The following is a 24,877-nucleotide window of genomic DNA, read 5'->3' as shown; positions in this document are numbered from 1 at the left end:
GGCTTTCACAGCCATTGTTGTGTGGGATGCACGTGCATGTGTGTTCTTGTTCATAAGTCTTGTATCCTTGCCTTTGGCCTGGACTGTAATTAACGCCCATGGGAACAGGGTGTTTTCTGGTGTCTCCCCTATATTGCCCAGTGCTGAGACGCTTCTAGCAGGTGATCATTTTGTACACGTGCATTGACGAGTAAAGCAAAGACACTGGATGACTTATACTAACGGGACTTAGGGGGTGAGGTGCACCCCCCATCCCTGTGGTACCGTGGGTAGCGGCCGCCCAGACCAAACCCACAAGCTCCTGTCTAAGCCTGCTCCTCGCTCAGCGGTCCCACCCACAACTGCTGATCCTGGCAAAGGTATGCCCGCACCCCCTGCTTCTCTTGTGTCTCTGTCTGTGCCTGACTCTCCTTTTCCATCTTCTACGTGGAGCTTTGCAGGTTCTCCCTGAACTACTGCCTTTTCTCAGCCCCTTCACCCCTTTTGATTTTCCTCTCCGGGGAGGAGCCAGATGCAGGCATCTGAGCAGCTGCTGGAGAGAGAAGGACTTGGAGCTGGAGGGACTGGCCTCCCAGCACCACTTCATTTGGACTGTCCTTCCCCTGAGGCCCAGCTGCACACCAGGAGTGCGGGGACCCGCGCTGGACCTCTGGGGAGCTGCAGGGTGAGCCCTCAACTGTCCTCAGGTGGGGCGGGCCTGAGGAGAGTCTCTCCACAGCCACGTCTGGGGTCTGCTGTGCACGGAGCTGCAGGGTTTAGGGCTAGAACAGGTGAGTTCCCTCCCTGGGCCTGACAAGGATGGGAAGGAAGCCAGTGTTCAGTACCTGCTGGTTTCCGGGTGACATGCCTTCTGGGCTCAGGTTAGGCTGGAAATGACCAGTCTGAACCTCCTAGTCCTGCCTGACCTTGAACCAACTTTGTTGATGAGGGAGGGGCCGGGGCTGGAGCTGATGAAATACCTCCTCGGTCACCGGGCATGGTGGGTTTGCACAGCTCACTGACCCCTTCTGTGGATGGGGCTGGGTGGTGGGAGGGTGTAGCCTGAGGCAGGGCCCCAGGAAGCTGAGCTGAGCTCCCGCAGAGGAGCATGGTAAGGGTGGAGGGGGCCTTGGGGCCCACCCTGTGGCATGCTGGGATGAGAAAGCAAGACTCAGCAGATAGGTCAAGAATTATTATTTTTTCTCATCCTCACCTCATTTCAGGCCATGGGTGGAGACCTTTGCTGTCCCCAGGCTTGTAGACCAGAACACATGCCTTCCAGGGGTGCTTCTGCTGGCCCTGAGGCTAGGGGGACAGAGCCACTGCTAGGGGGACAGGGCTCCTGCCTTGGCTTCCCAGTCCCCCAGGGTCGGTGCTGGAGAAAAAGCCTCAGCCTGCAGCCTGCTGGCTACACAGCGACACCTGGTGGGCCTTGGGTGTGGTCACAAGAAGATGCCAGAGCCCCCCTTGTAGGCCAAACCCCTGGTTCCGGCCTCGCACTGGGCATGTGAGGGGACCAAGCTGCTAGGCTGTTGTCCCAGGCCAATGCCCCAGGGGGCTAACCCCCATTACCACCCCCAGCCCAAAGTCTGGGGCGCTGGGGACCACCGGACCCCAGGAGATGAGCCTTGGCAGGATTCAATGCCCCATCACACAAGGACTTTTGGGGGTCTGGCCAAATGGTGAAACCATGGTGCTTGGTCACCAGGGTTGGGTGGGGTTTGGTTGGATGAGAATGGGCTAGGAGGGACTGGGCCCAGAATGGGTCCTCAGCTCCAGTGCCTGGGGACATTTGGAGGTGCAAAGCAGATTCTGCTGCTCTCCTCAGGGCTGAGTCAGAATCCTTGCCAGGCCCTGACCTGGGCTTACAACACGCCGACGGGGACACGCTAGGTGAACCGGTTCTGCACAATTCCCCTGATGGCACCACCCACATGGGGGGCCCCCCCGAGCCTCTGTGTTTTTAGAACCGGACGATGCCAGGAAGGGTTCTGAGCAGCATTGTCACCCACTTCTCACTTTTCATGATGTGACTCAGGCAAGGTCACCCAACTGAGCGGAAAACAGGCTTGGAGGGCACGCAGTGCCCTGTGGGGGACTGTGGACTGTGCGAAGTGGGGGACCCAGGTCCGCTCTAGAGCACAGCGTTGCCAGGCATCTAGATGCTGAGCTGAAAGGCCACAGCTCCCTTCCTGCAGATTCTCGCGGGTGATGGTGCACAGTATTTTCCCGATCTCTTTTCTCGGTTTCTCAGTGTTGAACAGCTACTGGCTTTGGACTTTGGGGCTGGAATTCAGTTTCCTTTTATTTATTCATTTTTTCTTTTTTTTAAAGGTGCTTTTAAAATGTTTTTGAAAGTTTATTCATTTATTTGGCGGGGGAGGGAGGGGCAGAGGGAGAGAGAGGGGGAGAGAATCCCAACCAGGATCCGCACCGTCAGGAACCCAGATGCTGCAGGAATACCACCCAGTGTCTCGCAGACCCCGTGGTTGGAGCTGGTTTCCCCAGTCAGCAGGTTGAGGCAGTAGAAAGCTTAATTCCAACCTGCCAGGCATCACCCTGGGCTGGCAGGCTGTTCTAAGCCCCAGGCTCCTGTAATTCAGTGCCAGGGGATGCAGACCCCTACGATGGGGTTGAGTATGAATGTAGAACCCCTGCTGATGTGTGCCACACCCCGGAGAACCCCTGCTCCCCATCCCTCCAACCTTGCTGTAGGCTGTGTATTATAGATTCCACTTGCCTATTGCCTGGGGTGCTATATCCTGGGCCAAGGACGTTCTTTTTCAAGGCTGCGGTCAAAGGTCAAATTTGAGCTTGAAAAATGTGCATGGTGGTGTTGGCCATGGATTAGGTTAGGAGAGCTCTCCTCCGAGACTGAAGCTAAAAGACTGTCAAAGAAGGTGGCAGGAGAGATATGCCGGGGGTATGGGGTATGCCCTGGGCTGGAGGTATAAACTGGTAGATTCTACCCCTCCATGTGCTCAGTACCTCCCCTCACAGCCCTACCGCTGAAGCGTTGTATCAGTTAAGACTACTTCAGTTGTAAGTTACAGCATTCCAAACCAAACTAGGAAAAAGGGAAATTATTAACACATTTGGGCATCAGCCTTCAGGCACAGTTCGATCCAGGGGTTCAAACAGTGTCATCAGGGACTTAGCTCTCTCTTGGCTCTCAGCTTTGTCTCATTCTGTGTCCTGGATTTATTCTGCAGAGGGGCTTTCTTCCTGTGTCAGGAATGTGACAGCCAGTAACCTTAGATTCACATTTTTCCAACCTAATAAGTCTCTAGAAACATCTTTTCTGTCTTTCATATCCCAGGAAGGACTCTTAACTGACTTGCTTGGGAGCATGTCCATTAATGAACCCATCCACATAGGGTCCTCTGACTTGGTGGCTTGGGACACTCTCTGACCCTCACATCCCTGGAAGAGGGGGGAGGGCACCATGATTGACAGCTGCATCAGCACCACCTGGGGGAGGGGGGCAGGGAAATGAGTTGAGTATGCAAAGCCACAGCTACTCTTCTCAGAGGGACCTGCCCAGGGGGCTTTCCTCTTCAAATCAGAATGTCAGTGCAGGAGTGTTAAACTTCTCAAGTCCACCCTGGCTCACTTGACAAAGGAGAGAGCTGAGGCCAAGGTAAATGCCTTGCTCAAAGTCATCCTGTGTTCTGCAGAGGCATGACATCGTTCCTGGTTCCATCTCTAATTATTCTAGTCAAGAGCCAAGTGCAGTGGCCAAAAGGGTTGTCTGAGAATCCCCTCTTCTTCCAGAGACTTAGAGGAGAGCCAGGGGATGAGGACAGTATAGTGGGAGGCTCCTTAGCTCCTTATCCATCAGCCCAAGGCCTTTGTCTCCCCGACTCTTCAGCCTTCTCAGGGTTATAAGGCAGGAGCCCCCCACCCCAAGGAGACGGTCACTGGGCATCAGGACACGAGAAGGTAGGCCTGGGAGGCTGGCTAGGAATGCGGGGAGAGTACAAAACAGAGAGGCGGGTCTCAGTGTGTGGGGGTGAGTCATCTGAGGGTCTAAAAGTCAGGCTAACCTAGGGGATGGAGGCACCTTGGGAAAGCCTGGTGAATTCTGGTCAACACGGGACCCTCAAGCAGAAACATTTTCAGCTGTCATCTTAAGAGAGGTCCTCACCCAGGGCAGGACATGAAGTCCAGTGTGTGTGTGTGTGGGGGGGGGGGGGGGTGGGGGTGGGGGTGCGGGAACCAGGAAGGAAGGCAGCTTCTTCCTCCTTCTGGCCACATGATCAAAGCTCTCTCTTTATTCATGGTCACATGGCCACCCCAAACCGCTTGCACATGTCCTCCGTGTGACCCCCTGCCTGCTGCTGTCACGTCATCTACACCCCTCCCCACAGAACACTGGCCCGCTTTCCTCTAGCCCACGAAGTTCTACCCCATAGCTCCGGACCTGGCTTGGGTTGTGCCTTCTGTAGGCTAGTGGCCCTCAACTTCAATTTTGCCCCCCAGGGGACATTTGACAAGGTGGGGAGATGTTTTGGTTGTCACCCCCGTCAGGGGGCTGCTATTGACATCTAATGGATAGAAGCCAGGGACGCTGACCCTCTTACACTGCACAGGACAGTCCCTACAACAAAGAATTATCCAGCCCATTATAGGAATCGTGCTGAGGTTGAAAAGCCCTGCATGTTGGAGTGTCTGGGGCAGTGCTACCCAGCTTTCCTCCTGTCTCCTCAGGCTGAGCCTCCACCCCAAGCAAAGCCAATGTGTGCTGGTTTAACTCCCAGCTCCCCTGCTCACTGGCTGTGTAATCCTGGGCAACTAACTCAACCTCTCTGGGCCTCTGTTTCTCATCTGTATAAAATAGGGCTAATAATAGTACCCACCTCATAGTGTTATGAAGATATCTTTAGATGGCTTTATACACCCGCACCCACACCCACACCACACACATACACACACAGAATTTAGAAAGGTGCTTCACTCAGAGAAAGCACTCACTGTATGTCAGCAATTATTCTAATCAGTGGTCGTTAGGATTGAATCTCCCTTTGGGAAAGTTTTGGAAATTTGTGTGTGCCTTTGGTGGGGAGAGGTCTTCTACTATAGTCATGCCTGAGTATTTGCATATGGAAATATGTGTTGCTTTATTATAAACTATTTTTTAAGTTTATTTCTTTATTTTGAGAGAGACAGGGCACAGCGGAGAGGCAGAAACAGGGAAACAGGGAAAGACAGAATCCCAAGCAGGTTCCACGTTGCTAGCACAGGGCCCGACATGGGGCTCGAACCCACAAACCATGAGATCATGACCTGAGCCATGACCAAGAGTCAGACGCTTAACCAACTGAGCCACTCAGGTGCCCCTATTAAAAAGTATGTTTTTTCTTTATAATACAGTTCAGGTGTTAGATTGATTAAAAAATATTATGTCTATAGGTTGGCTAACAAGTTGACTTTCAGATTTTTAACTTATTACACAATATTTTAAAATAACTTTTAAAAGGAGCGTTGTTGGGGCTCATGGGGGCTGAGAGACACAGTTCTAGATAACTGAATCATAGTGCCTCTCTTGCTATTTAAAATTTTTTTAAAAGTTTATTTATTTATCTTGAGAGAGAGAGAGCATTAGTGGGGCGGGGGGGGGGGGTGAGGACACAGAAAGAGAGAGACAGAGAGAGAGAGAGAGAGAGAGAGAGAGAATCCCAAGCAGGCTCTGCATTGTGAGTGCAGACAGAGCCTGATGCAGGGCTTGAACTCACGAACTGTGAGATCATGACCTGAGCCGAAATCAAGAGTCGGACGATTAACTGAGCCACGCAGGCACCCCTACTTCTGCTATTTTTGAGTGAGGGCACGCCCACCACTGAAAGCTTGGCATAAATGCACACATTTAAGCAATTTTTACCAGCTCTCCCCACCCTTGTACCCACATCCAGGATAGATCCAGTCCAACTCTGCCCTCTCCCACCCTCGCCAGTGCCCAGCTGCGTGGAGCCCCCAGCACTGCCAGTATGGGCCCAGAAGGGTAGAGCTCAGAGCCGGGATACTCACAGTCGGGGCAGGCACCCAGCCTCGCCTGCCAGCTGCCTGATCTAGAGAAAGTCTGATGTTTTCCAAGGAAGGGTGTTGCTTCCCACCACACCCTCTGGCGGGCTCAGCCTAGGGATTCTACAGCTCAGTTCTGGTCTTGACTAGAGCCCTTTCCTCCCCTCCCCGCCCCGCCTCCCCTGCAGCCTGGGCTCTTTCCATCAGATTTGTCCTTGTTACAAAGTGATCGTTATAAGAAAAAATGGACAAAGTCACAGAACAGAAATCACACCTACTCCTGTTATCCGAAGAAAGCCCTTGCTAATATTTTAATTTTTTCTTGGAAATCATGCTTCTGCATTGTATTTTATTTTTTAACACATGCTATTTTGTAACCTGATTTTTTTACGCCACCCAACTATATATTGTGAACATTTTTCAGGTCATGAAGTATTCTACTACCAAGAAATGTCAATGAGGGCCCAGTATTCTATAAATAAACCATTATTTATTTAACTAGTTTATTGATTGCTGGACATTTTGTACCTCGTTTTTGACCTTGTTTGAATCCTGGCACTGCCACTTAGTATCTGTGTGATATCTGGAAAGTCATCTCCTCTTGCTGAGCCCCGGTTTGCTCACACGTCCACTGAGTCGTCAAACGCCCCAGTGCCCTTGGGCGTTGCTTTGAAGCCCCCAAGTTGTTGTGTGATGAAGTGCTTGGCACAGTGCCTGGGACGCGTCCCCAGGAGTGCTTCCTTGATGTGAAATCTTCATCCCTTTCTCTGCTGCGCTTTCTTCTGCTTGTTCAGGAGCTCCATGTATGCCTTGGCCACCCTGAAAGATGGCCTTCTCGTGACTATCATTCTCAGGGGAGGAGGCCGTCTGCCTGCTCTTGGCTGAAGGAATGAGCTCATCATGGACTCTGGACTGGAAACTAGCACCCAGTGGGGATTGGACTACCAACCAGGCCAACGTCTTCCATGGCTGAGTCTGGATTTCCAAGCAGATCTCTTAGGGCAGAGCCTTTGGAAATTCCCATGATGTAAATTTCCTGGGCTAGCAAGAATGACTCACTACCCACCTCTTCCAAGGTGAGGGGCAGGTCTGCTCAGGTCCCTGGGCACCTGCCAGGCTGTGTGCTCCCACCTTGATGTCCAGAGATGTGACACTCTTGGACAGCAGCCATGGTCCAGGAACCTCACACACCTGCCCCAGGCCACTCTAACCCTGTGTGAAGGTCTGACCGGGCCTGCCTTGAACCAGCTTGGGGGGCCATCTTTCTCCACAGCCAGGCGTCCCCAGGACCTAGCCACTGGTATGACTAATCACAGTGCCCATTTCTACTGCAAAAGGAAATGCCCAGGCCCACACCCCTGACTACAAAAACAGCCTCTCAGCAGAGATACTTGCTTCCAACAACCAGAATGCAGGCCCTAAATAACCCCAAATAGAAAACTTAGGCACAGGCCCTGTGCACGCACGTGCCACACAGGAAATGAGATGACACGCCCACTGTGGTGCCCCGTTTGTCCGACCACGTATGGTGCTCTGACTGGGGTAAGAGGTCCTTACCTCCTTTGGACCCACATGGAAAGTAAGCACAGGAGGTCAAAGCGCTGGGAGAGGTGAGGAAGGGGTGTGAGAGAGAGGCCCTGGGCAGGGAGGCAAGTTGACCTCAAGGAGGAAACGGGATTGCAGACGATCCTGGAAGTGTTGAGAGGATCTCATCAGAAAAGGTGGGAACCTTCATCCCCCCAACAAGCCCCAAACCTTGGGGGTTTCAGTGTAGAAGAGGGAATCAGTGTAGAAACTTTTACAAAGGAGTTTAAGGCAACCAATACTTAGGGAGGTAAAAAAATTCCTTGTGTTCCACCTTCCCCGGGGAAGCGCTGTCCCCCACTGGGGGCACAGCCACCCCCACTTTTTCCTGAGACAAGACCTTCTTAAACGGGTTGGGCAGCACCACTCTGCCACTTCTTGGGGGAGTTTCCGACAGGGAAGATCTGGGCCAGTGGCTCGCTGTGGCCGGGGTAACCGCTCACCGCCATGAACTCCACACCCTTGGGGCGCCTGGGTGGCTCCGTTGGTTCAGCGACCAACTCTTGACTCTTGATTTCCGCTCAGGTCCTAATCTCAGGTTCATGGGTTTGAGCCCCACCTTGGGCTCCACACTGGCAGTGCAGAGCCTGCTTGGGATTCTCTCTCGCTCAAAATAAATAAATAAACTTAAACAAACAAACAATGCACCCTTAAGGGTCACAGACAGTTCTTGGTCTCTTCCCCTTGACTCACTGGCCTCAGCTGTTGCACTTTTTCAGTTCATGTGAATATTTTACCTGTTTCTCTGTCTCCTGTACTACTGTGGTCCTCCACCTGGGTGGCCTTGTCTCTGAGAGAGACATGTGGCAATGTCAGAGACCTTTTTTGGTTGACACAGATGGAGGGGGTCCTTCTGGCCTCTAGTGGGTGGAGGGATGCCGGCAATGTCCTGCACTGCACAGGACAGCTCCCGGTGACAAAGAAATAACTGGCCCCGAACATCATTAGTGCTAAGGTGGAGACACTAGCTTATCAGTTCCAGTCGGATCATTGTGCTTCCTCTGCCAGCATCTCCCCCATTTCTAATGTGGGATTTTTAGTCCACTGTGGGTTGGGGAACTGGTTAACCAAGCTTGCTAGGACCGGTTCTGAAATGAGAATAAAGAGGTGTGGTATTCAACCCCATGGACTTCTCATGAGTCAAGTGCATGAACTTTGTGAACCTGACTTGGGCTGGACTGGGCCTTTGGAACTGAACATAGGACTCAGTGGCTCTAGCAAAGGCAGGGAGGTGCCAGGGACAGGGGTCCTGGGCCTTCAAAAGGGGGGTCAGTAACACACAGAACAGACCTGGCTTTCTCTCTCTGGAAGGTTGGCTTCCTCCCACCTGGTTGGACCTTGGCTCGCTTCTCTTTGGCTTCTGCTCCCCAATGTTCCAATCCATGGACATCCCCCATGTTTCACTCTGCTCTACAACTTGGCTCCTCCTGGCCCTCATCCTGCAGCCAGGCAGAGAACAATGGGCCCTCTTTCTTTCTTTTGGGTTTTCCACAGTGTCCTGCATAGGCAAGAGGGTCACACTTGTGACCTCTGGGTAAGTGACATTTTACCGTATTTGGTTTGGGAACGTACCATATGTATAACGTGCCAACACTCTGTTCTTGGCTCAGGCTTGCTAATTCCAGATTTTTTAGGACTTTGGTTGCAAGGAATGGAAATGAACTCTGGCTGGGCTAAGCTAAACAGGAAATCTATTGGAAAGACCCAAAAGGTATCTCAAGAATTCCAGGGCAGGCCTGCCACTGGGCTTCAGGGATGCACTCAACCCAGAGACAGGGTATTGTGGGGGACACGGAGAGTCCTTCCTCCCCTCTCTACCCTCAGCTTCCTGCCCCTCTCTCCCCATTCACAGCCCTGCTTTCTGGAAGTACAGAACTTGGGGTAGAAAATATCCAATAAAAACAACAGTAGCTGAGTCTATGTGTCCTCCACTCAGAAGCAACCAGCTTGGGCTGGAACGTGGTCTTGATCCCTGATCCCTGGGGAAGGGCTTTGTGGGTGTGCAAATAATATACTAGATATCCATGGTGACATGCACATCAATGGCCAAGGTAGGATAGTGAAAGACAGCTTGCCAGAGATGCAGGGAGAGCTCCTGTTTGGGGTCTGGGCCGGGTTGAAATGAAAGCAGAGATACCCAGTATTGTGTGTCGGGGATGGGGAGGGCCTGGCCTCGTTCTGTTCAATCTAACACGCTCGTAGGAGAAATGGCCGTAGCTGCAATTCCCAAGGAGCTCCCCCTCTGCCAAGGGAGTCAGACAGACGCACAGACCAGGAACGACAATACCGAGTTGGGATGTCCACAATAGTGGTATAGACGGAGTGCCCTGTGCATGCCAGGACAAAGAGACAGCTAACTCTGCCAAGTCAGGTTAGCTCAGGAAGAGCAATGTTTGAGCTGAGCCTTGAAGGATGGAGTGAAGAAGGACACGCCTGAGCTTGTCGAAAGCCCCAGGAGGCCTGGGTGACTGGGTGACTTCAAAACAACATCCTTGGGAGGATGTTTTCTCCTTTCCCCACAGTCCCCTCCCTTTTCAACCCCTGGATGAGGGTCCTCTTGCTGCTGTCACAAATTACCCCCAGCTTAGTGGCTTAACACAACACAAACTTATTTTCTTACGGTTTGGAGGCCAGAAGTCTGAAATGAGTCTTACGAAGTTCAAATCAAGGGGGAGAATCCATTTGGCTCGGGGAGTTTCCCTGCCTTTCCAGCTTCTAGAGGCCACCTGCGTTCCTTGTCTCATGGTCCCCTTCTTCCAACTTCAAAGCATATGACTCCTGCTTCTGCCTCCATGATCCCACCTCCATCCTGCTTTTGACCTTCCTGTCTCCCTCTTATAAGGACCCTTACAATTATGGGGCCCACCTGGATCATCCAGGATTTCTCATCTCAAGACTCTTAATCTCACCAGCAGAATGCCTTTTGCTGTGGAAGGGAACATTCCCAGGTTCTGAGAATCAGGATGCAGACATCTTGGGAGTGTTGGTGGGGGCACCATTTGGCCTACCACAGCCTCCTTCACCGCCTTTCTCCTCCCTGCTGGAGGCAGAGGCACCAATCTGATTGGAGATTGTGACACTCCTGGGGTGGGTGCCTGCTCCCAGCGTTCCAGGTTCTCCAGCTGTGATTGGAGAGTCCATTAGGTTTGTGCAGGGTCAAGATTTCAGGGGGCGGGGAGTTGGAGGCCCCGCCAGCTCTGTGTTAGTAAAGCCAACCTTGTGGGCAGGTCCGTGCTTAGCTCCTTCTGGTTTCTTCCTGATGGTCCAAGAGCCCAAGGGAAGAAGTGAGTGCCAAGCTCCCTATGCCTGCCACAGTAGTGGCTGTTGGCTAGGCGGTACGAGAAGTATGGTGCCCTGAGCAAGACACAATGGACTTTGTGTTCTATCCTGGGGCTACAATTTATTTACCTTATTATTTATTTTTAAAAAAAGATTATTTGTAAGTAATCTCTTACACCCACTGTAGGGCTCAAACTCACAACCCCAAGATTAAGAATTGCAAGCTCTCCCAACTGAGCCAGCCAGGCGCCCCTATTTATCTTATTTTTTTAAGTAACCTCTACACCCAATGTAAGGCTTGAACTCATGACCTGGAGATCAAGAGTCTCATGCTCTACCGACTGAACTAGCCACGTGCCCCTCTAATGTCTCTTTTAAATTTTTTTTTTAATGTTTATTTATTTTTGACAGAGAGAGAGAGAGAGAGAGACAGAGAGACAGGGGAGGAGCAGAGAGAGAGGGAGACACAGAATCCGAAGCGGGCTCCAGGCTCTGAGCTGTCAGCACAGAGCCCGAGGCGGGGCTCGAACTCACAGACTGTGAGATCATGACCTGAGCCAAAGTTGGATGCTCAACCGACTAAGCCACCCAGGCGCCCCCTTCTTTAAAAAAAAATTTTTTTTTTAATGTTTATTTATCTAATGTCTCTTTTAAAAGGTAGCCCCAGTTACCTGGGTGGCTCAGTCAGTTAAGCATCTGACTTTGGTTCAGGTCATGATCTTGCGGTTCGTTGAGTTCAAGCCCTGAGTCAGGCTCTCTGTTGACAGCTTGGAGCCTGTTTCAGATTCTGTATCTCCCTCTCTTTCTGCCCCTCCCCTACTCACACTCTGTCTCTGTCTCTGTCTCTCTCTCTCAAAAATAAATAAACATTTAAGAAATAAAAAATAAAAGGTAGCTTCGGGGTAGGGGGAGCGGCTGGCTGGCTCAGTCGGTAGAGCGTGAGACTCTTAATCTCTAGGTCATAAGTTCGAGGCCCATGTTGGGTGTAGAGATTACTTTAAAAACTGAAAACATTAAAAGAGACATTAGAGCAGATCTTAGAAGCGTGTTCAGGAGGAAAGGACTAGAAACATGTCATGTGATGAGCAATCACAGGAAGTAAGAGAGTAATTAACATTTGGTGAGTGTCTAAATGTTAAGGTACTTTGCATGGAGGTGCTTTAATCACTCCAGAAACCCTTGAGAAAAGCACACTTATCCTCTTTAAACAAATGAGCAAAGAGGAGCTCAAAGAGCTCAAGAACATCTCCTAAAGTGACCCCACTAAGGAAGTAGTGGGGCTGGACTTGGAGTTGGGGGCCTGTCTGACCACCCCTCCCAAGTCGAGACCTGAGCCTCTCCATACAAGAATTTGGTCTAGAGAAAGCTTTTGAAGCAACTGCTGTTGCCTGCCCTGTGACCATTCTCCCTTTTTTCTTTACCAGTAGCGCCTGGCATCATTTTATTTTTATTTGAGGCAGCGATGTCCAGATGGAAGCAAATAAACAGAAGACGTCCTCTGCTCCGGTGCGACTTGTGGAGCCCATGTGACACAATTCTGGCCTGTGGGACACGAACAGAAGTCTGCTGGGTCTTTCTGGGAAGGTTTTGTTTCCTTATTGCTTTTCTTTTTCTTCCTGCTTGGAGTGTAGACTGGAGTCTGGAGGTGCAGGAGCCACGTTGCAACCATGAGGCAACCCCAAGGATAAAAGGTACCTATCATGGACGGTGGAGCAGATAGGTAGAAAGGAATGGGGACACTGAGGTGGTCATGGAGCTGTCGCTCCAGCTCTGGGCCACCCACCCAGCCCTACTGTAATGCAAAGAGCTCTCTCCCTCTGCATTTGGTTAAGCCGCCTTAGTCTGGTTTCTGTTTCTGTGCAGCTGAACTCAATCCCTAGTAGTAAAAAGGGAGATGCCAGCTCTCCTTGAACACCTGAAGGACTGTCTTTGGAAGTGGGCTTGGACTTTTCCTCTGTTGCTAGTGACTGCAGAAGGTTTCGGGAAACAGAAACCGGCTTGGGCAGATGGAAGAAGAACCTTCCAGCTCTGCTCTTGGTTCTTGGCTCAATGGAAAAGTTGACAGTGAGTCAGGGGCAGTCCGCACCCAGGGGAGAGTCTGAGCAGAAACTGGATGACCCTAAGTGGGGCCAGATGCGGAAACAATGTTTGGATCAGATAACAGGCAAATCGCTGACGTCTTCATATCTGAGCATGTGACAGGGTCTGTCAACACATGACCCTCCTAATAATGAGTCTGCAGGATTGTATATATGCACATGTAAGGGAATAAGCTTCCCCTGATAAAACAATTCCTGGTACAGGGGTAGCCCTGGAGGGAGAATCACAGTGGTTGGGGGATCGTGGCTGGCTTAGATAACCTGGTTATTCTGATTTTGTATTTTCCCTTGGGGGTCTCCCTCTTCTGTCATGTTATCTCCCAGGGGGTCTAGCACTCAAAATCTCCGCAGTTACAAGTGGCATAAAGTCCCCCAAAGGATTATTGACCCAATTAAAAAGTCTTAGGGGTTGTGGTTTTCAGGCATGACTGGATCGGGGTGCCCAGATGCTGTCATCAGGAACTTTTTTCCTTTCCTCTCTCAGTGCCACTTTTCCCTGAGTGGGCTTCGTTCTGAGGCAGTTTCTCACCTGGCAGTGGCCAGATGGCAATGTCACACTTGCGTCACAGCAACCCCAGCAGTGAAACAGTCTTTTTTCTCCAACCATTCAGCAAAAATGCTGACGAGGGCTGTCGTTGGCTCAGCGAGGTCACATGCCCTCTCTTGGCCAATCATGGAAGTCAAGGACACACAGTGCTGCCATTGATTATGTCAGAGTCATGTGCTCCTCGACGGAGTCTGGTGAGATGTCTGCCCTACCTCCACTGAAGGGAGGGAAGGATGGGGTCCCACCCGGAAGAAGGTCCATCCGTGCTGGTCAGGGTAAAGCAACAGATATCTCTCTAGTGTAGGCATGCAGCCCCCTTTCACAGTCTGGCTGAAGGCTAGTCCCTGACCTTGGTGTCCATGCACGTGGTCAAAACTGTCCAAGTCTTTCTCTAAGAGAGAAAAGGAGGACCAGTTAAAGACTCATTAGGAAGCATAAACGCAGCCTGGCTCACCACGTAAAAGTTTATGACTTCAATATCCAGCTCAGCTGGGACCTGGATGCTGTTTGCAGGAACTTCTACCGGCTTTTTCTGCCTTTAGTTCTCCACCTGCCATTGCAAGGCACTGGTAGAACTTCCCCAAATGAAGACGCTAGGCTTTTCGACACGTGGATTTGATGTGACTCAGCCAAGAAGACTTCTAACCCTGCTGCCCACTTAAACCTCGCTCTTGGGGTTCTGGAGACCACCGCCTCTCCAGCCCCTTCATGGAAAAGGAAAGAGGTGCTGCCTTGACTCCCTCATCAGCAGGCCATTCTGGTATGTATGTATGTATGTATGTATGTATTTTTATTGCTTTAATCAGTAATAGGTTTTTAAAAATCAAATACACTAGGGGACTTATAATGAAACCTCCAGAGGCAACTATCTTTATTATTATTTTTTAATTTTTATTTTTTTAACTGAAAAAATTTTTTTTCCAGTAATTTTTATGCCCAGTGTGGGATTTGAACTCAAAACTCCAAGATCAAGAGTTGCACATTCTGCTGCCCGAGCCAGCCAGGTGCCCCTACATTTCACTTTTTCAGTAATTTGTTATGCTATGTACCTCCAGATTTCTAAATGTACTATATATTTTTTATTTTATTTATTTTTGGATGTCTTTTTTTACACTTTATTTTAGAGATAGAGAGTGTGAGTGGGGAAGAGGGGTAGAGAGAGAGACAGAAAGAGAGAAAGAGAGAGGGAGAGAGAGAGAGAATCCTAAGCAGGCTCCACACGCAGTGCAGAGCCCGATGCGGAGCTCTGTTTCATGATTGTGAGATCATGACCTGAGCCAAAACCAAGAGTCAGATGCTCAACAGACTGAGCTACCTAGGCTCCCCTAAAGATGTTATATATAATATATATATAACATTTAATATGTATTAGATATTTTTGTATATTTAGATATTTATAATATTTTAGATATTATCAGTTGACTTTCTATAGTGGAATCTTAGGATTTAGGTCTCTAACCACACACCCTACTCCTCAGCCTAACGCACCTGTTCTCTGACATTTTTGCTGAAACCACTATTTAGTGTTTACATTATTATGTGTGTGTAAAACTAGTTCACAGCTGAGCCCTGTAGTGCACCATGATTATATTTCCTCTCTTAGGCAACTTGGAGTTACTAGATTTGCCTCTTTCTTTCTTTTTTGTCTGCTTGGTTAGCTGTTTGGGTTTTTTTTTTTTTTTTTTTTCCTCTCTCTGGGAGCCCTGTCCTGCTTCAAGCTGAACTAGCTAACTCTGCCATCATCCTAGAATGCTCCTTCCCTCCATCATCCTGGGGATCCTTTATTCCTTTCTCTTTTTGGTGGCACAAATCCTTCCTTTCTCCCTGAAAAAGTGTGCCTTAGAAGTAAATATTTTGAGGCCTTGCATGTCTGAAACCTTTGCGTTCTCACCTCCCACTGACTGATAGCAGTTGGGCTGGATATAGAATTGTGGGCTGGACACAGTTTTTTCCTCAGCGCCTTGAAAGCATTGTTCGTTGTGACTGTTCCAGTGTCACAGTTGCGAGGGCCGATGCAAATGTTTATTGAATGAGTGAGTGACATCGGGAGTGCTTGTCACATTCAGGTTGGTGAAGCTATAGACCTTGACACCCTGACTTAGCACGTGTTGCTCTGCTGTCATCATTGTCCACCCCTGGCTTCCGTGTTTTGTGAGGGGCAGGGCTCTCACCCTAACTGTTCTCTGGAGGGATAAGTCCAAAAGGTTCTATGGCTGGGCTCTGGGAAGCTTTCAGCCTGGTTAGTGCTGGTTCTGTTCCCCGAGCTGCTACAGAGGTCTACTACATTCAAACACTCCCGGAGACCGCTGGTTGCCTGCCAGCCTCTTCCTTTTTGCAGGTGGAGGCAGTTCAGGCCACCTCTGCATGTGAAGGGTCCTGTGGCCGAGGCGGCTCCTGCCAACTGGCTCCTGACTCATCACAGTTCCCTGCACCTGTGAGCCACCCCATAAGAATAACTCTCAAGACACTTCTCTTCTCTGTTTCCACTGCCCCTGCCTTGGCTCAGGCTGTGACATCTCTCTCCTGGAGTACTCCTATAGTCTCCTAAACACGTCGTATGGTCTCTTCAAAACATGTCCACGAATCTTTGACGCTCTTCCTTCCGAAAGGCGGAGGCTGACTCCTCTCCCCTTGAGTATAGGCTGGACTTACTGACTTACTTCTAACAATGGAATTACCCTCCAAACCAAAGTAATCTATCTAAAATGAAAATCTGAGCAAGTACTTAACATTTTTTCAACTTGAAGTATAGGTGAGGAGGTGACATATGATATTAAGTTAGTTTCAGGTGTACAATGTGTAGTGATGCAACACATGTACATTACAAGATGCTCATCACAATAAGTATCTGACAATATTATTGACTATATTCCCTGTGCTGTGCTGTGCTGTACTTCTTAATCCCCTGCACCCGCTTAGCCCACGATCAAGTAGTTTTCCTTCTAAAATCCTGCCCGTGCCTACTCACAACTCTCAAGGAGAAATCCTAACTCCTTTGCTTCGCACTCGAGGCCCCCTCTATCCCACCTGGTCTCTTGGCCTCACTCCAGGGCTTTGTTCCAGCGACACTTCTCACGCTCCCTCACGCGGAACTCGTGGCACTGCCCTAACCGGGCCATGCATATGTCTTTGGGCCCCTGTCCATGTTGTTCTCTCTGCCTGGACTGACCCACATTTCCCTCTTTCTCAAACTAACCAGCTAGCTAACTAGCGTCCCAACAAATTAACTAACAAGAGTAGCTTGGGTGCTGGTCGATCGTGAGCCCTACCGACCCTTGGCACCACTGATCCTTCACCTCCTGGGATTTGAACTAACAACATAAAGCCAAAGGGGGAGGGTGGCGAGAGTACGTAGCAATGGATTCCTGCTCAGAAACCCTTTGTGACTTGTCCTTGAGATAACCAGGAGATACTGGTTGGTTTGGGCATGCTCACGCACTATCCCGTAATTGCTCTCAAGTCAGCGCATGTCTGTGCATCTGACTTCCTTATGACAAGCTCCATGGTGAAACCCATTTATTTTACCCCTTCTTCCTCTGCTGTGCCCACTCTACCCTCTCTTCCCGGTTGGCGCCTGGTACCCAGGGTGTGCCTACCTGGTGAATGCAGAGGGAGAGCTGGGTGAGGAAGGCTGCGTGGCTTGCTGACTCTGGAAGGAGAGCCATCCTCTCTGTTCCCGTCCCGGTCGCACACAGCCTCATTGCCCCGCTGTCAGGTTGCCTAGAAGCAGTGAGGTGGGGATTCTTGCACACGTGAGTTTTTGAGGGAGGGCTCTCAGGTGACTGCCAGGGGAGTGAGGGGAGCAGGAGGGGGCAGGGAAGATCTTGGCATCTTGGTGTGTTCGGCTGAGGTATGGCCTCAGCTGTTTTTTGGAGAGCTCTGGAGTAGGAGCAGCGCCACGAAATCGGTCACATCGTGAGGCAAGGAGACTGGCCTTTTGTGTCCCAGTATTGGTCAGTCATTGCCTCAGTCAGGAAACAACCAGCATTTCAGGCTGTGCAGCTCCAGTAGGCCGGGGGCAATTCTCAGAAGAAGGGGTCAGCTGTGAGCATCTCACCCCCACAGTGCTTGGGGGTGGGGGGGCCAGCCTGGCGCAGGGATCTGGGTCACTATGCCCAGCAACTTGGGTGCACAGCTCCCGGCCTGAAGGTGCCTCTCTGGGCCCACTGGCACCCAAGATTTAGGCTGCCAGAGGCCTGAGGCTGAGTTGGAGGCTCAAAACAGGCCTCTAGTTTGCCCAAGGAACTGCTTGCAAAAGAAGGCTTTGTAGTGGACTGAATAATGTCCCCATCATATTCTCGTCCACCTGGAACCCCAGCATATGAAATAGGGTCTTCGCCGATGTTTTAAGTTAAGGTATAATTTATATAAGGTATAATCTGTCCCAGATTTGGGCCCTAAATCCAATGGTGAGTGTCCTTATACGAAGGGAAGACACACAGAGACACACAGGAAAGAACCACGTGACAGCAAAGGTGGAGATTAGAGCGATGTGCCTACAAGGCAAGGAACGCTAGGAACCACCAGAAGCTGGAAGAGGCAAGGAAAGATGCCCTCCTGGGGCCTTCAGGAGGAGTATGGCCCTGCCAGCATCTTGGTTTTGGACTTTTGGCTTCTTGAGCTGCGAAAGAATAAATTTCTGTTGTCTTGAGCCACGCGGTTTGCAGTCATGGGATAGGCAGTCCTTGGGAACTCACCCAGGCCCTCAGGCCTGATGCAGGGGCGAATACAACACCCCAGGCTGGGAGTCTCCCTGCCACCAACTTCTTGTGTAACCTGGGCAATCCTTTGCCTTCTCTGAGCCTCACTTTCCTCACTTGTAGGCAATCTGCCAGTCCTAAATCTGGCGTGAGGGCATGAGGTTCCCCCGAAATTCCCAGGCTGAGAAGTCTTAAAGACACCCCAATTCCCAAGTACCCTCCACTCACCCCTGGTCAGGGGTACAGGCCCAGACCTGGGTCAGGTGACTCCAACACATCTGCTCTGCTCCCGAGGCCCCACGTGGGCATCCCTGGAAGAGCAGGTTTCTGAGGAACCTTCTAGCTCTAGGTCTGTGAGAAAAGACTGAGGAAAGCACACCAGAATGGGTAGCTGGCTGCAGGATCTGTTGTTAAAACAGAACAACTCCCTAAGTGGCACATTTTAACGTACTAAGCTGACGTGAGGGTTTCTAAGACCGAGATGGAAAAACATCTGGGGCAGAGTTTCTCCAGCTCTCTGTGGTCATGGGCCAATTGTTAAGTGCAGGAGGGCTGTGCGGTGCCTTCTCATGGGCGCGAAAACAACGCAGTAGATCGACACTAAAGTGCCCGCAGATGCACGGGACACCCTGGAAAAGGTGGGGTGCGAGCAGTGGTCTCTGGAATGGGGTCCTGGGGCTGGTGGGCTGCCCATAACCTTTCTATTGTCTCCTCTCTACAGGTTTTGAATTTTTTACCCTCTGCATGTATAACTTAAAGAAAAAAATCAGCATGCTTCAAAGCAAAAAGGAAAATGCCCTGGTGCTTGCAAATAAACACGGAAGAAAGAGAAAGGAGTTTCTCGGCTCCTCCCTTTCCCCACATGGCCAGCCCTCTCGGCAGTTCCCCTGTGAGTCTATCCATATATTTGTGCACCTGCCTCCTGCAGCGCCAGGTGCCCAGCAAGGCCAAGGGCTAAAGGTGGGAGGTAGGCTTGGCACCCCTGGAGCCCAGGAGCTGGGAGTGCAAGATTCCACACACAGGCAGCCATGCGTGGGCAACAGAGGCTGAAAAGTAGCCACAAGAGGCAACACACGGAGGCCAGCTGGAGGGGGCCCATGCTTCATTCCATAGCATAAAGCTTTGTACTCAAAAACTTTTTTTAATTAACGAAATCGCCAAATGAGTGGTGGAGACAGCAAGTCCTGTAGGCTCCAGGGGAGGACAGAGGGCTGTGAACGGACCCCAGGGAGCACTTGGCCAGGGGGAAATTCTGAGCTGGGCAGATAAGGTGGGGAGGGGAGGTGACTGGGCTCAGGTATGTTGCTGGGTCCTGGGACTGGGGCGTTTTGCCCCATTTGGGCACCCACTCCCCAAGTGGCACATTTTAATGTACCGTGTTGACGTGAGGGTTTCTAAGACGAAGAAGGAAAAAACATCTGGAGCAGAGCTTCTCCAACTTTCTGTGGTCACGGGCCAATTGTTTTCCTAATGTGTAATCAATGACGAGCCGTTTCTTTTGTAAAACATAACACAAAAGAATTGCTGGAAGAAAATGAAATGAACAAGGGACATAAAATACAAGCCAATTTTTTTTGAAGTAGGCTCCATGCCCAACGTGGGGCTTGAACTCACAACCCTGAGAGTGAGAGTCACATGCTCTACCGACTGAGCCAGCAGGCGCCCCCCCCCCCCAATTTTTTTTTATTAGATTCAACTGACATAAAACCGTTCTGTCGAATTGCTGTGACAGTATCTAAATGCTTGGGGACGGTTCTCGGACTTCTCTCATCCTGGATCTGAGCAAGCAGCGTGCACGGCGTGCCAGACCACGCTTCGAGCAGCCCTGCTCCAGAGAGAGAGAGCCTCAGCGAGCGAGGTGGCGAAAGCTTCAGAGAAGATGGCCAAAGAGTGGGGCTTTGAGAGCGCTCCTTCCCAACCGCCCCCACGCCCCCGCCCCTTCCGGGCTTCGCCCACATCCTGGTGTCTGATGCTCCTGCTGGGAGAAGCCCCTGGAGAATCAGGCAGGCCAAGCTGGGATGAGTGGTGTCCTGGCATGTTCATTCTTCAGGATGCTTACACACTGTGTTATTTAAGTATTTGTTCAACATTTGTTCGGAGGAGAGGCTGAGTCCTGCCTGGGGCGCAGGGGTAGGAGAAGGAGGCTGGCACAGGCTTCAGTTTCTCCTGGACTTCCTTGGCGCTTTGGTCCTGCCCCCAGGTTGTCGACCCCTCTTCCTCAGTGAATGCCCTGCCGGTGACCAGACTATCCTCTTTGGAAGGTGGCTCGGGATGGAGCATATTCCTTGGTGAAAGTCTCTCCCTGGCCCTAGGCAGCTTGTCCCAGTGGGTCCTGTGGTCTCCTGAGGTCTCTCCTTCCTGGAGAGGTGCTGGAGAAGGCAGCCTGCTCAGTCTTGTTAGGACCCGTGATGTTTTAGCACCCAGAATGTGAGCCTCCTCCTGGGTTAGTATCTGGACAGCTGCCCAGCAGGCCTCCTTTAATGACTCTTATTAACCTGTTTCCCTGCCGTGATGGGGCAATGATAATAATAAAAATAACTACCCTTGTCTGACCCTGAGCCAGGTACTGGGCTCAACACCTTACGTGCACTATCTTGTCTGTCTCACAACCCTGGGAGGGTGAGTGCTGCTCCCATTTTACAGACAAGCAAACTGTGGCTCCACTTTTAAGCAACCTGCCAAGGTCACACAGGTGGTGGCTGGGAGAGGCAGGAAGGCCAAGTCTGTCTGATGCTGAGCCCCCATTCTGCACCAGGGCGTGGAGGCCTCCGATGAGTGGGGAGGAAGAACCCAGAGTGGGATCTAGGTGTTGGTCTGAAAGGAGCTGGGCCAGCGCAGGCTACAGAAAGCTGAGCAGGGGCAGAGCTGAGAGTGACAGTCACCTTCTCCATCTCCTTGGGAGAGGAAGCGGGCAGCCCCCAGCTCCCCCGCCGCAGTGCACACTTTGACTCTGGGCTCAGGGGGCACTGGCGGGTACCGACCTCTCCGCCTGGCTTCCACAGGAGGTTTTACACTCAGCGCTCTCGCGGGGCTATAAGGTGCCAGGCAAGCGCCAGCTTTAGGGTGATTTTACCCCAGGACACTCCTTAGCCAGCCAGCTGCAAGATGATGAATAAACTTGGGGCTTTTGCATTTTGTAAAAGGTTAAAAATAAAATGATTGGGGGATGTGATCAGGCAAGACCCCTTCCTTTGCCCCTTTTCCCAGCAACCCCCCCGGAGAGAGAAGGCCTTCAGGTCAGAGGGAAAGAAAGCAGCTGCAGTGAGACAATGAACATCTGGGCTGGGTGTGGGCAGTAACACAACGATACAACGAACATCTGGGCGCTATGCCTGGCCCTTCTCACCTCTTCCCGGCTGCACTGAACCCTCAGCAGGGCAGACGCTGGAGGCCCCACTTATGTTTGGATAAAGAGCAGGGGGACAACCCCCCTGGTGTCCCCGTGTTGCTACGAAAGCAAAGGGGCCTTCTTACAAGGTGAGAAGCTAAGGTGTCTCCTGTGATTCTTTTCTGCAAGGTGCAGGGGATCCTTTCTGGTCACCGGGGAAGGAGAGAGTGACAAGTCCGCGGGAGAGCTGCAGTAATACATCCCTCAATAACGCACACCTCACGGAGCGCCTGGGTGGCTCAGTCGGTTAAGTGTCCGACTTTGGCTCAGGTCATGATCTGTTTGTGAGTTCGAGCCCCGCATCGGGCTCTGTGCTGACAGCTCAGAGCCTGGAGCCTGCTTCGGATTCTGTGTCTCCCTCTCTCTCTGCCCCTCCCCTGCTCATGCTCTGTCTCTCTCTGTCTAAAAACTAAATAAAAACATTAACAAAAATTAAAAAAAAAAGAACCTTGTTAGACTCCACGTCAGCTCCACACGTACAAACAACAGATGTTGCGTAGAATATAAAAGTCATGAAGCACGATTGACAAATGCCATGTGTGAACCCACCATGTCACTTGAGGACTATGCACAGCGTTTTCTCCTCACCGTGACCTGTGAGGTCAGTATGATTGCTCCCATTACAGACAACTCAAGGAGTCAAGTTCGCAGGAAACAGTGAGGGGCTGAGTCAGGATTTACACGCTGTTGGTCTGATGCCAAAGCCTGTGCCCTTCCTCTTCCCTCACTCGCTCTCTAGGGGTGAGAGTTCCCTGCCCACTCCGTCTGTGCCCTCATTTTCTGTGGGACTGTAGACTCACCCCTCCCGAGGTGTCTGTACCCTGCTGAATCACAGAGTTTGAAGGGGCTCCCGATGCTGAGCTGGGTCACCCCAGGCTCTGGGTACCCTGTGGTGTCGAGGACGCAGAGGAGCCCTCAACGGTCTCGCTCCGTACCCCCTCAGCAGCCAAATGGCGATGTTGCGGCTGCCAAGAGCTGAAAACACCCACTTTATCAGCCGTTTCCAGGTTTAGCACACAAAGCTGCTGGCCACAGGGAAAAGACTGGGGTTTGCATCGTCCATTGTTGGGTGACCTGGGCCAGGTGTCCAGAAGCTAAAGTTTGGTCCCCGTCATTTGATTTTCTCTCATTCCCTCCCCCACCCCATGCAAATGGGGTACCGATTGTTCCTGGCAAGCCAGGGGCTCAGTTCACTGAGGGAGGGAAGTCCCCTCCCAAGAGACCTGTTCTAAAGGGGGAGCGGGGTTCTTTTACCCTTGGCTCCCTGGCTGGCATTTAATGGGTACTGCATTGCTGAGACTGAAATACTTACATTCCAGTTGGTACATAGCTGCCCAAACCTCCCCGCCAAACCCCCCACCACTGTCCCAGTCACTCTCCCTGGGAACTCTGGGACATCTCCCAGATCCCACAACTACAGGGACATCTCTGGGGCCTCCAGGACCCTGACCCACTGCCAAGGACAGTGCCCATTCTGAGTGCTGAGGCTGTGCTGCTGGGGTCATTAAAATATTTGAATATCCCCCCTCGTGGGACCTATTGTCTCAGGGTTGAGGAAAGGCCATTTTGAGGGAAGTTAGGGGTTCTGGGTTCAAGCTCTGTCTCCAGTAAGCCATGTGACCTTGGACACACAGTCTTCTCCTCTCTGGGCCTCAGTTTCTTTACCTGTAAAACGAGGGCACTGGACCAGATGAGTCCTAAAGGCTTTGATAGAACCCTGTGATTCCTCCCTCTCTCTCCCAAGCAAGTGTCTGGGGAGGGGGTGTAGAGAGGGAGGAGGGAGGGTGGCGGGGGTGGGGCGAGGGAGAGTGGCAAATCCCCAGTTTCCTTGCCACCAAGCCTCATCTCCAAAAGTGACAGGACCTGCTGCCTTCCATGTCTTCAGGCTTTAAATCGAGGTGATCCCTGGTCTGGGAGTGTCTGAGCCCCTTTCTGTGACCCTTTCCCCTTCTGCCCTGCGCAGTTCACAGCAGCATGGGCCTCAGATCCTCTGTCTGCCTGGCGGGCTTCCCCAGGCACAGCCAGGCAGGGCCGCTTCGCTCTGAACAGCTCCCCTTCCTCATTGTCACCCCCCTGCTCCTCCAATCCCGGTCCTAGTCTCAGCCCTGCCGGTCCCAGCTCCAGAGGTCCCAGTGAGGACACAGACTGTGTGCTCCCAAAGCATAGGCTGAAGTGAGGGTGGGACCAGAGGGGAAGGGCTGGTGTGTGGCAGCTGGAGGGGAAGGGGTTGGAGGGGAGGAGGCAGCCCCTCCCCCCACCCGGCTGAGCTGGCCGTCCTGGGGCGCTGGCGGCAATGTCACTCCTAGCGCCCCCAGTCCCCGAGAGCAAGGCCAGCCAGGTGGTCCTGCCCCCACTTTTTCATCAAAGCCCCAAGTCCCACGGGCCAGGAGGCAAGGGGCTTTCCCATGGGAAGGGGTGGCAAATTATGTGTGGGCCATGTTGGGGTTGCTGATCTGTGATTTGCACCCCGAAGGAAAGAGAACCGTGACAGATGAATCCTTGTGGATGTGGGAGCTTTTCCGCCCTCTCCAAGGGAATACGGTTGGTCTGTGGATTAGCTGCACCACTTGGGTGCTGTAAAATGCAGATCTCCGGGCCCTCGGACCGAAGGGGAAGGGCTTATTCCTCCACTTTTCATAGGCTTCCCGCCCCTCTGATTCTGATGCACACTGAAGTTTGAGAACTTGGGAGAAAGCTAGTTGCACTCTAATAAGCTTTCCAAGCTTCTCCACTAGGACATCTAGATAGAGATTTTCTTTCTTTCTTTTGTTTTTTAAGAGAGGGCAGGGGCAGAGAGAGGGGGCGAGGAGGGAGAGAGAGAATCCCAAGCAGGGCTCCATGCTGTTAACACGGAGCCTGCCTCGGGGCTCTAACTCACAGAGATCATGACCTGAGCCGAAATCAAGAGTCAGAGGCTTAACTGACTGAGCCACCCAGGTGCCCCCAGAGATGTCTTTTTTTGCAATTACAACCTGGAATTCTCTAGCCCTGCAGAGTCTTCTGGGCCTGTTATCTCCTGCTTTCCTCTCAGCTCAGGGTGGACCCCAAATGCTCAGCAGCACTGCATTCGAACTGTGGCCTCCCTGCCCCAGTGCTGAGTCTAGCTCGGCCAGCCCGTTTCGGCTCCTCCTAGTCCTGTCCATGGACAGTCATGCCATCCTCCACTACCACCCCACAGTGCTCTGCTTCTCACAGGGCTGGCCTCATGCCCACGTTCCTTTGAAATTCCCATCTGGTGTTCTTCCATGGATGATTGTAAGCTGCCCGGAGGATGGATTCC

The 24,877-nt window shown here is 51.6% G+C and overlaps 1 long non-coding RNA gene and 1 other non-coding gene across 6 annotated transcripts; one reads left to right on the top strand and one right to left on the bottom strand.

The window, feature by feature from the left end:
* On the top strand, positions 1-23,365 carry LOC106974402 (uncharacterized). 5 transcript variants are annotated; one of them, XR_008299550.1, is made up of 5 exons: positions 36-770; positions 12,291-12,554; positions 13,447-14,269; positions 18,931-19,098; positions 21,727-23,365. It is a non-coding gene; the product is annotated as an uncharacterized LOC106974402 (long non-coding RNA). The 5 variants fall into 5 exon arrangements; XR_008299552.1 differs by having other exon boundaries at positions 42-770; positions 13,574-14,269; XR_008299553.1 differs by having other exon boundaries at positions 3-770; positions 12,291-14,269; positions 19,900-23,365.
* Positions 19,799-19,872, bottom strand: TRNAE-CUC (transfer RNA glutamic acid (anticodon CUC)). Its single transcript has one exon. It is a non-coding gene; the product is annotated as a tRNA-Glu (tRNA).
* Positions 23,366-24,877: the final 1,512 nt, after the last annotated feature.

The sequence above is a fragment of the Acinonyx jubatus genome, chromosome B3 (assembly GCF_027475565.1).
Source record: "Acinonyx jubatus isolate Ajub_Pintada_27869175 chromosome B3, VMU_Ajub_asm_v1.0, whole genome shotgun sequence".
Taxonomy (NCBI): Eukaryota; Metazoa; Chordata; class Mammalia; order Carnivora; family Felidae; genus Acinonyx; species Acinonyx jubatus.
The sequence above is the reverse complement of the archived record's forward strand: the minus strand, read 5'-3'. Positions and strand labels throughout refer to the sequence as shown.